Source organism: Phyllostomus hastatus, unplaced genomic scaffold (genome assembly GCF_019186645.2).
Source record: "Phyllostomus hastatus isolate PE091 unplaced genomic scaffold, TTU_PhHast_1.1 phas_scaffold_585, whole genome shotgun sequence".
Taxonomy (NCBI): Eukaryota; Metazoa; Chordata; class Mammalia; order Chiroptera; family Phyllostomidae; genus Phyllostomus; species Phyllostomus hastatus.
Genome location: NW_025334037.1, coordinates 18,592,226 through 18,604,096, shown reverse-complemented (window position 1 = coordinate 18,604,096; position 11,871 = coordinate 18,592,226). Strand labels below are relative to the sequence as shown.

The 11,871-nt window shown below is 41.1% G+C and overlaps 1 non-coding gene across 1 annotated transcript; it reads left to right on the top strand.

Annotated features, from left to right (window-relative positions):
- Nucleotides 1-6,720: 6,720 nt before the first annotated feature.
- LOC123810251 lies at nucleotides 6,721-6,824 on the top strand. The gene has a single exon (XR_006784215.1). It is a non-coding gene; the product is annotated as a U6 spliceosomal RNA (small nuclear RNA).
- Nucleotides 6,825-11,871: the final 5,047 nt, after the last annotated feature.

Here is an 11,871-nt window from a genome sequence, read left to right as displayed (position 1 = left end):
ATGGGAACCATCTTGTTGTTCCCTGAAGTGCCACTTGAGTTAAGTAAGGTCATGATAATCAGCAGTGTTCAAAATCAGGAGGAAATCCCAAGTTCAGTTCTGGATGCAGTAAACCCACTAGTTTGGGAGTCAGGGATTCCTGGAAGAACAAAGACTGCATTACCGGTTAAAATCCAATTAAAACCCAGGTCAGATTACCCTCACAGGAAGCAGTATCCTATTAAACAAGAAGCTTTGGAGGGGTTACAGCCCATCATAACTAAATTTATACAACATGGGCTCATAGTCCCTTGTCAGTCTCCTTGCAACACTCCCATCTTACCAGTGATAAAACCTACAGGAAAATACAGGCTAGTGCAGGATCTAAGGTTAGTCAATAAAGCAGTAGTCCCTTTATATCCAATAGTAGCTAACCCTTACACCTTGCTGTCGCAGATACCAGATGATGCTCAGTGGCATTCAGTATTAAATCTGAAAGATGCCTTCTTCTGCATCCCTTTGCATCCTGACTCTCAGTATTTGTTTGCTTTTGAGTGGACTGATCCAAAGACAATGATACATCAGCAATATACTTGGACTGTATTGCCGCAAGGGTTTAGGGACAGTCCCCATCTCTTTGCTAGGGTATTAGAAAAGCATCTTAGAAATTTACAGTTACAAGGAGGAGCCATTTTACAATACGTAGATGACATACTAATCTGCAGCCCCTCCAAGGAGACTTCTGATCAAAATACCATCCAGACTCTGAATTTCCTAGCTGAAAGAGGATATCGGGTATCAAAAAAAAAAGGCTCAGGTTACCAAACAAAAAGTAAATTATTTAGGGTATATTTTAACTCCTGGGTGTAGGCAATTATCACAGGAAAGAATTAAAGCCGTTACTGAATTAACTCCACCTGCTACTAACTAGCAGCTTCGCTCCTTTTTAGGAATGGCAGGATTCTGTAGGATTTGGATCCCCAACTTTGGGCTAATTGCCAAACCTCTGTATGAAGCTACTAAGGGGCCAGACACTGAACCCATTATATGGGAAAAGAAATGTGATCAGGCTTTTAATAAAATCAAGCAGGCTTTAGTCGAAGCCCCAGCCTTAGGCATCCCTAACTTAATCAAGCCTTTCTCTCTGTACATAGCAGAGAAGCAAAAATAGCTTTAGGGGTCTTAGTCCAACGACTAGGGAATGAACCTCAACCAGTTGCATATTTCTCAAAAAAACTGGACACTGTAGCAGCTGGGTGGCCTCCGTGTCTAAGAGCAGTTGCAGCCACAGCCGTGCTAACCGAGGAAGCTAGTAAACTAACTCTCGGGCAGAAGTTAGAAGTCTTAACTCCATATCAGGCACAAGGGGTGTTAGAAATGAAAGGGCACCTCTGGCTAACAGGAAATAGACTGACCAAATATCAGGCCCTTCTTCTAGACAATCCTGAAGTAACAGTAAAAACCTGTAACACCCTAAATCCAGCCTCCTTAATGCCCACACAACCATCCCCTGATTTGACCCATTCCTGCTCAGACGTTATTAGTCTTACTCAGTCGAGCAGGACTGACTTATTAGACCAGCCCTTAGAAAGCCCTGATGATGAGTGGTTCACTGATGGGAGCAGTTTTGTACAGAATGGGCAGCGAAAAGCAGGATATGCAGTAGTAAGTTTATATAACACCATTGAGGCACAACCCCTTCCACCCTCAACCTCAGCCCAAAAGGCTGAAATTATAGCCCCTGCCGGAGCTCTCATCCTAGGACAAGAAAGAAGGGTCAAATCTATACAGACTCCAAATATGCCTTCCTTGTTCTGCATGCTCATGCTGCCATATGGAAAGAAAGAGGGCTCCTCACCGCTAGGAATTCCCCTGTTAAACATGGACCAGAAATCTCAAATTTATTGGAAGCAGTTAGGCTTCCTAAGCAACAGGCAGTTATGCATTGCAAAGGCCACCAAAAGGATAGGTCCCATATCTCTCAGGGAACTAGGAGAGCAGACTGGGAAGCAAAGAAAGCAGTGCTAGGGACTGATAGACAAATGGCTTTATTCCCCCCTGTAAATGTCTCAGATATCAAGTCCAACTATACATCTGAGGAAATCTCTTGGGCTTTGGAGCAAGGAGGTGTCCATGAAGGACCCTGGATATATATTGACCAAAGGCTCTTCCTTCCTCAAGCCTCCCAGTGGAAGTTCTTAAAGGCTTTGCATGACTCCTTCCACATTGGAAGAGTTGCTACAATGACAATGGTTAATAAATTATTCATAGGTAGGGGAATAGCTACTATCATAAAGAATATTTGCCAGGCTTGTACTCTTTGTGCCTGTAACAACCCTGGGCAAAAGCCATCCCTGCCCCCGCTGATAGAACCTATTCAGCGAAGAGGGACCTATCCTGGAGAGGACTGGCAAATTGATTTTACCAAAATGCCTCCTTGTAAAGGATACAAATATTTACTAGTCCTGGTAGACACCTTTAATGGATGGATTAAAGCCTTTCCAACAAGGACAGAAAAGGCCACAGAAGTAGTAAAAGCTCTCCTAAAGGAAATAATGCCCAGGTTTGGTCTTCCACGATCCCTACAAAGTGATAATGGGCCATCCTTCACTTCTAAGATCACTCAAGCAGTTTCTGAAGCTCTAGGCATAAAATATTATCTTCACTCTGCTTGGAGACCACAGTCCTCTGGAAAGGTAGAAAGAGCAAATCAAACTTTAAAAAGGACATTAGCAAAACTTTGTCAAGAGACTTCTGAAAACTGGGCTAAGTTGCTACCTATAGCCCTCATGAGAATTAGGGGCTCCCCTAAGGCCAATACTAAGCTCAGCCCATTTGAAATGTTGTATGCCTGGCCCTTTTTAACTCTAGATCTAATATTTGATACAGAAACCCATCAAGCAATTAAGTATATAATAAACTTAGGACAAGTGCAAGAAGCTTTACAGAAATATGGAAATAAAGTTTTACCAGCCCCAAAAGGGAATATTCAAACTGCCACATCTCCAGAAGACTGGGTACTCCTTAAAACCTGGAAGGAGGGATCACCACCAGACCAACTCAACCCTAAATGGAAAGGGCCTTACCAGGTAGCCCTGAGTTTCCCTATGGCTGTGAAACTCTTAGGGGTTGATAGTTGGGTTCATATTTCCAGGGTAAAACTAGTTCCCACGGATCCCAATCTGACTCAGGACCAGCTGGAGACCCAAAGCCCAGACTATACCTGCAAGCCACTGGAGAACCTCAGGTTGCTGTTCAAAAGGAGGAAGCCCTAAAAAGATAAGTAATAATCAATAACAGTGTACTAAAATCACCATTGTTCTGGATATTTGCACTTCTTGAAAACTTCCTATTCGTACTAAACTAAACTAAACTAAACCCTAAACTAAACTTTCACCCTTCTGGGTGAAATCATATCTATGATTGTCTAAGATGAAAATGTCTTTGTTGTTTCTATTAACAATTCTCTACTTGCCTGCACCCTGTATAATGGAATGGGATAAAAATTTTCTGGTGAATGCTTCTCGAACCTTAGCAACAGAAGAAAACCTGGCCCAATGTTGGATATGTCATCCTAAACCAGAAACTCCTTCCAGATATAATACTCATATAAAAGCCTACCCAATAGCTAATGAATCCTTAATCAATGCTTTGAATTCCTCCACCAATTACACACATTCCTCTTTTTCTTTAAGAGTCAGGTGGGAGCAAAACCCTCCTTTGTGTTTCCATATGACCCCACAAGAATTAAAGCCATTTAATTACTCCAGCACCTCTCTTAAATGCGACAGTATGATAGGATGCACCCCATGTTATAATAATACTCATAAAAGGGCCATTAACTCATTTGAAGCCCTGGCCTCTCTTTCAAGTTCCAGCTTTCTAGAGAATCTTTCTGAGGGAGAAATGTTCAAACCTTTAAATTGGTCACATACAGTATGCTCCCCAAATTATAATTCTAACTGTATTCCTAATAGTACCCATTGCTGCTTTGACAAAACTCACAATGCAGATACAATCAATACTTCTAAAGGTGTTACTTGGAAATTGAACTAATCTCTTCAAGGAGTATTAGCAAAATTTCTACCACCTCCTGCAGGAGGGGAAGATCAGGGAAATAACTTAGGTTGCTTTTAAGGACTGCCTTTCCCCCTTGCCATATGCCCTCCTTAACAAATATAACTCCACTAATGCCACAGTTATTGCAGAACCCCCGGGGCTCATCTGGCTATGTGGGACTCCCAATAACTGGCTAATGGATCATTCAGAACTTCAAGAAGCTATTGCTTATGCACATCTCAGCAACTCTAAACATGGGGGTGACTGTACCTTAGGGACCTTGGCACCCCAAGACCTTACCATTATAAATATAACCGTGGGTGGGTCCTAGGAGTCCATCTCTCAGCAGAAAAAAACGAGCTTTTGGTCTAGGAGTGCCTGGAGCTGCTGCCACTATAGCCGCTGCAGCCCCCTGGGGAGGCTTCGCCTATCATGAGGCCACTCTAAGGGAACTCACTAAGATTATAGAAGAAATCTCCAAAGATACTGCCGATACTCTAGCTAGACTCTCAAGATGAGTAGGCTCATTGGCAAATGTAGTCATGGATAATCGCCTTGCCCTTAACTATCTTCTAGCAGAACAAGGTGGGGTATGTGCTGTTATCAATAAAACCTGCTGCACCTATGTAAATAACTCTGGAATGATAGAAACTAACATAAGGAAAATTTATGAACAGGCAGAATGGCTACATAAATATAATCAACAGGGCCAAGGGATTAGTGAAGCCCTGACCTCCTGGTTCCCTGGCTTAACATGGTTATTACTCCTCTTAAGGCCCTTAATAACACTGCTGCTTTTACTACTTTTAGGATCTTGCTTATTTACTTGTTAAATTTGTTTCTTCTAGACTTAAGCAGTTCCACGTCAAATTGATGACACTTCAAGGTTTCCAACCAATCCTTAAGAGAGATGTCAAAGCTGACCAACATACAGCATCTGCGGTGGCCTCAGAAATTCCTCTTCAACCTCTAGATAGAATAGGGCGAGAGTTCCGTGGTTCTCAATAGGCAGGGTCTACTGTCCAATCCAAGCCTAAAGCAGCTATGGAAGACGGACTTTCACCCTTCAACAACCCCAAAAAGATTTTTGAGAACCATGTCTCTCAGGGGGAAGTTGAGGCAGGAGATAGTCAGGAAGGAAGCTCCAGAGGCCCCACAGGGCTGAGATAAAAAAACATCCATACATAACAAAGACCCCCTAAGACCAGTTGTTCCTGTTTTCTGGGATAACTCTGAATCATGGAATGTGCCTGCCCACTACCCCTGATTCATTATAATAGTATTATAATGAATTAACATTGTGGGACTCCCTTCTCCAGTAGCCAATCAAGAAAATCACGGGAAACCACACATGCGCAGTAGCTTTGAAATCCAACTCCTTGTACCTGCACAGGAAAAGCCCGCCAAAGACTAGCCAGGGAGCTTCTGCCCTATAAGAATAGAATCCCTCCAGCCCACGGGTTCCTTCTCTGCTCAGAGTTGGCCCACTCTCATGTCCTGTGGCGTGTACTATCGCTTAATAAATCTTCCCTCTTTCTTTATGCTATAAACTTTGTGTGTTCAGTTCAATCCTTTGTCCTTGATCACTAAGAACCTGGTTACCTGTGCACACCTGTGACACTAGGAGTCCTTACAGTAAATCACTGACAGTGAGGGTGGTCTTGGGGATCCTTGAACACAGGATTATAATCCATTACCATACCTATTTATTTTGATGTGCAAATAGTCCCATATTGCTACCCCAACATGTCCCATATGGCTTGCTACCCCAACATGTAATTACTTTAGTATACTTCCTCTCAGTAAGGAGCCCTGAGAACCTTGAAGGCAGGGAGTGACATGACCAAAGCTGTGGAAAACATTCCCTTGCCCGCCTTCAGCCTGGATGAACCTTGGTGTACCAACATGGGAAGCACAGTTCCTTCATGGGCTTACACACAAACACACAAACATCCATACACCACCAACACTGACAATAACAACAACAAGGAAAGAAAAACTCATCTCACTACTTAGCAAAGTCACATTGGCCCTGGTTGTCTGCAAACAACGTAAGGCAAATGTTTTCCGGAGGTTTTGGTGCTGGAGGGCTGATCCTCAAAGCAGGAGAGATGAAACACATGTTTTCAGTCTCCGGCTCCTCTCAGCTACAGCCCGGGTGAAAGGCACCCTCTGCTCCTTCACATCCTCTCCTCTCTCTTGTCACTTCTCTGTTCCCTTTATCACAAAGCCCCGGGTATGGTCGTGGTGAAGGAAGTTTGTTGGGAAAGATTTAGGCGTCCCCTGATTAATGTTAGTATATGTATACTCACTACTAAGCATGTCGTGACTTGGAATCAGATTCAGTTTTGTCATAACAGATTTCTTAGTTTCTTAAGTTTGAGATCAGGTAGTCTCAGACATCTTATGAAAGTCAAAAGACCCTCTCCCAAATTTCTTCAAATTCTGGAGAAATGCATAGTCCCTTGCTCAATATGTTTTCAAGTTTCTTCTGTTCCATGAGCGGTTTTTCTTTTAGAGGGAGAAACTGAAATTCTTCATGGAGTTCCACACACAAAATCCACTCATATAAAAGAAAACTTATGAAAGGAACAAAGTAAGCACTGGACACCTCTTACACTGGTTTCATTCTGCTGCTCATGGAACATGGCATCTCACTCAGAACTTTGAAAACTCAGAGGAATGCTCACCTCGGCAGCACACATACTAAAATTAGAACGATACAGAGATCAGAATGGTCCCTGCGCAATGCTGACACACAAATTTGTGAAGCATTCCATGTTATTTTGCTGCATTATTCACAATTGCCAAGATGTGGAAGCAGCGCAAGTGTCCAGCAGTAGATGAGAGGGTAAAACAGCTATGGGACTTTTATACAATGGAATACTACTCAGCTGTAAAAAAAAAAGAAGAAAGTTTTACCCATTGGGACAGCATGGATGGACTTGGGGAACATTATGCTAAGGAAAATAAGCCAGGCAGACAAAGACAAATACCATATGATTTCACTCATATGTGGAATCTAATGAACGAACAAAACTAACAAGCAAAATAGAGACAGATTCATAGCGAGCAGGATGACAGCTAAGGGGGAAGAGGGGTAGGGAGTGGAGGAATTGAGCAAAAATGAAAAAGGATTCATGGACATGATTAACAGTGTGGTGATTGTGAGGGGGGAAGGGAGATGTAAGGAGACTAAATGGTAATTAAAAAAAACACAATAAAAATTATTATAAATAAATAAACTCAGAGGCAACATTGCTCATGACACGTGGGAGCATGCCCATCTGGTGCCCACATCACATCCCCTGGCTCACCTCTGCAGCAGTTCTGACTTAACTTCATGCCATGTGTCTTTCTGCGCTCTGCTCTCTTTGAGATCACTGAAGCTCCCTGAAATTCAAGGGAGTTTGCAACCCCCCATCGACAGAAACCCTTAATCAATGGAGGAGGAATTCAGTGCATAAACACTCCAGCCTCCTAGCTTCCAGGTGGGTTGTTATGGAAGGCATTTAGCACCTTCCTCAATAGTCCTCAGGGAAGCAAGCCTTTGTTGCCAACAACAACTTTGATGAAATGCCCTTGTTTGCCTTGCCCTCCCGCCCTACCTCTCTCCCTGCTCTGCCATTCTTCCTGCCTCCCAATGAAACTACCTGCATCTAAATCATTGTCTCAGGTTCTGCTTTTGGGGAAACATGCCTTTACTATTGTTTGCTATAACTACTTAATTTTAGTGTTTTAATTTAATTTTTTTTGTGTCTTATCATAAATGATTGTCCCAAGTCTAAGTAGTCTGCATGTTCTCCTTGTCAGCTTTGGATTGGCCAAGGAGACAAGGCAGAGTGAGGAGTGTTGCTCAAGTGCTAAAAGGCTGCATCCCAAAATCGTGTTCAAGACATAAAACTGGGACAAACGGTGCCAAAGACGTTATAAACACTAGCTAATTCTTTTATATATATGCCAAGTGCCTTGAATAACCAAAATAATTAATAATTTTTGGAAAAAATAAAGTTGGAGGATCAACATTATTTCTTCTCAAGACACTTCAACATTACAGTGAGCAAAACATTATAGTATTGGCATAAAAACAGACAGATCGATGGAACAGAATAGAAAGCCCCAAATATACATGACCAGTTGATTTACAACAAAGGTTCCAAGATAATTCAGACAATTTGGTGGAGAAAGGAAAGATCTGTAAGCAAACCTTGCTAAAACAACTGCATAGTTGAATGGGGGAAAGTTAACCTTGATCCTAACTTCATATGTATGCACAAAAAAATAGACTTATGTGTAAAAGCCAAAACTATAAAATGTCTAGAAGAAAACATGGAAGGAAATCTTCACAATTTGGGCAAGACAATGATTTCTTGGCAGGACATACATACCAAAAATGATCAGACTCAAAACTGGACTCAATCAAAATGTAAAACTTCTGCTCTTTGAAACACACTGTTAAAAAAAGTGAGGGGAGTGGGCTGGGTTAGGAGTAAAAGACAGAAAACTGTACTTGAACAACAATTAAAACAAAATAAAATAAAATGAAAGGGCAAACCATGACCTAGGAGAAAATATTTACCAAACATCTGACAAGGAACTTATACCCAGAATATATAAAGAATACTTCTAACTCAAAAGTAAAAAGATAAGCAAACTAATAAAAAAATGGCCACAGATTTGAATAAACATTTGATAAAAGAAGATACATGAATGGCTAATAAGTATATAGAAAATACTCAATACCATCTTTCATCAAGGAAATGCAAATTAAAACCACAAGGAGATATCACTACACACCCACCAGAGTCAATAAAATGAAAAGACTTGTGACAGCAAGCATTGGCAAGATGAGCAGCCACTGGAACCTTCATATAATCCTGTTGGGAGTGAAAAATGGTTTAACCACTTTGAAAAACAATTGAGTAGCTTCTTATAAATTTAAATATATATCCACTTATGACCAGCAATTCCACTCCTAGATGTTTACCCAAAAGAACTGAAAATATATGTCCAAAAAAGACATGTATTTTTTGGAGTATATGATGCACCTCCCCTCAAATTTGGGAGGAAAATGGGGGTGTGTCTTATTGTCCCACAGTAGCTTACCTGGCTCGCTGTGGGGCGGGGACAGTGGTGGAGTGGGGTCACAGGTTATTAAATATTTTACCACAATTTTGCTTCAAAGATTTTTTCCTATTTTTCTCCTCTGAAACCTAGATGCGTCTAATGGTCTGGTGTGTCTTATAGTCCTAAAAATATGGTATATATAAATGTTCATAGTGCCTTTATTTTCAAAGACTTATTAATAGATAAACAGACAAAAAATTGTGGTATACCAATACAATGAAATACTATTCAGCCTTAAATAGGAACAAACTACTGACGTATGTAATAATATTCTGCTGAGTGAAAGAAACCAGAGACTAAAGAGTACATGTTAACACTGGCTGATGTGGCTCAGTGGATTGAGAACTAGCCTGTGAACCAAAAGGTTGTAGGTTCGATTCCCAGTCAGGGCATATGCCTGGGTTGCAGGACAGGTTTCCAGTAGGGGGCGTGTGAGAGGCAACCACACATTGATGTTTCTCTCCCTCTTTCTCCTCCTTTCTCCTCTTTCTAAAAATAAATAAATAAAATCTTTTAAAAAACTACAGAGTATATGTCATATAATTTGATTTATATGAAATTCTAGTATAGGCAAAACTAGTCTTATAGTGACAGAAAGTAGATCAATGGTAGCCTGAGGTTGGAGTCAGGAAATTGACAGAAAGGGGACAGATGGGAACTTTCTATAGTTGGGATGATTGTTACATGATCTACATTGGTTAAAACTCATGGAGCTGCTCACTGAAGGTGACTTCATTTCCTGGCATGTAATTTATACACCAATGAAATTGTTACAAATGTAAAAAAATCAGCCCTGACTGGTGTGCCTCAGTGGGTTCGGCATCGTCCAGCAGACTGAAAGGTAGCCAATTTGATTCCTGGTCAGGGTACCTGCCTGGGTTGTGGGCCAGATCCCCCCTGGGGGGGTGTATGAGAGACAACCGATAGATATGTCTCTTGCACATTGATGTTCTTCTCCCTCCCTTCCCCTCTCTCTAAAAGTAAATAAAAAAAAATAATAAAAGAAAATCTTAAAAAAAATAGTGCATCAATCCACAAAGTCCAATTAGGCATCACACAAAAAGGTGAAGAAAACAGAGGAGAAGAAAAGAGCAAGTAATTATACAATTAAATTTTCTAGAACTGGAGAAATTCTAGAAGTTCCATATTGAAAGGAACCTTTGGCTCTGGCTGAGGAGCTCAGTTGGTTAGAGTGTTGTCCCACTATGCCAAGGTTGCAGGTTTGATCTCCAGTCATATAGGTATCAATCAATGAATACGTAAATAAGTGGAACAACTTGATGTTTCTCTCCCTCTTTTTCCTCAAATCAATCAATCAATAAAGGAGGCTTTGAATGCTGTGACCAATAAATGAAAATATGTACCACTTCTCAGACTGTTCCAACCTGACTTCCCAGTTTTGTAGGCCAGTTTGAGGCAAGATTTTGTGACTTTCAAGTAGACCTTTCAGACTCTGCTTCCTAATATGTTTGGCAGTGACCCCTGCATCATTTTTTGTGGTTCCTGCATGAGAAAAACATGCTTCAAGTCAGCAGTGGACTTCAGACAATACTGCACTGACTTTGTAAGGGTCTTTCTAATCACCCCCACCTCCCAAATCTCTATGGTTCTAGTTCCCATAGTTCTCCCTTTTGACTTGTGTCTCTGTTGGAAGCATATTACTAAGCTGTTGTGAAAACAGGTTCAATTTTTTAAAAATATAGTTTATTGATTTTGCTATTACAGTTGTCCCATTTTCCTCCCTTTATTCCCCTCCACCCTGCACACCCTCTCCCACCCACATTCCCCCCTTTAGTTCATGTCCATGTGTCATAAGTTCTTTAGCTTCAACATTTTCCATACTATTCTTACCCTCCCCCTGTCTATTTTCTACCTACAATCTAGGCTACTTATTCTTTGTACCTTTTCCCCTCTCTCCTCCTCCCACTCCCCTGTTGCTAACCCTCCATGTAATCTCCATTTCTGTGTTTCCGTTCCTGCTCTAGTTGTTTGCTTAGTTTGTTTTTGTTTTTGTTTTAGGTGTAGTTGTTAATAATTGTGAGTTTGCTGTCATTTTACTGTACATGTTTTTTATCTTCTTTTTCTTAGATAAATCCCTTTAACATGTCATATAATAAGGGCTTGGTGATGATGAACTCCTTTAATTTGACCTTATCTGACAAGCACTTTATCTGCCCTTCCATTCTAAATGAAAGCTTTGCTGAATAGAGCAATCTGGGATGTAGGTCCTTGCCTTTCATGACTTGGAATACTTCTTTCCAGCCCCTTCTTGCCTGCAAGGTCTCTTTGGAGAAATCAGCTGACAGTCTGATGGGAATTCCTTTGTAGGTTACTGTCTCCTTATCTCTTGCTGCTTCTAGGATTCTTTCCTTCCCTAGGATTTTTACCTTGGCTAATGTAATGATGATGTGCCTTTGTGTGTTCCTCCTTGGGCCCAACTTCTTTGGGACTCTCTGAGCTTCCTGGACTTCCTGGAAGTCTATTTCCTTTGCCAGATTGGGGAAGTTCTCCTTTATTTTTTCAAATAAGTTTTCAATTTCTTGATTTTTCTCTTCTCCTTCTAGTACCCCTATAATTTGGATGTTGGAACGTTTCAAGATGTCCTGGAGGTTCCTTAAGCCTCCCCATTTTTTTTGAATTCTTATTTCTTCCTTCTTTTCTATTTGGTTGTTTCTTTTTTCCTTCTGGTCCACACCATTGATTTGA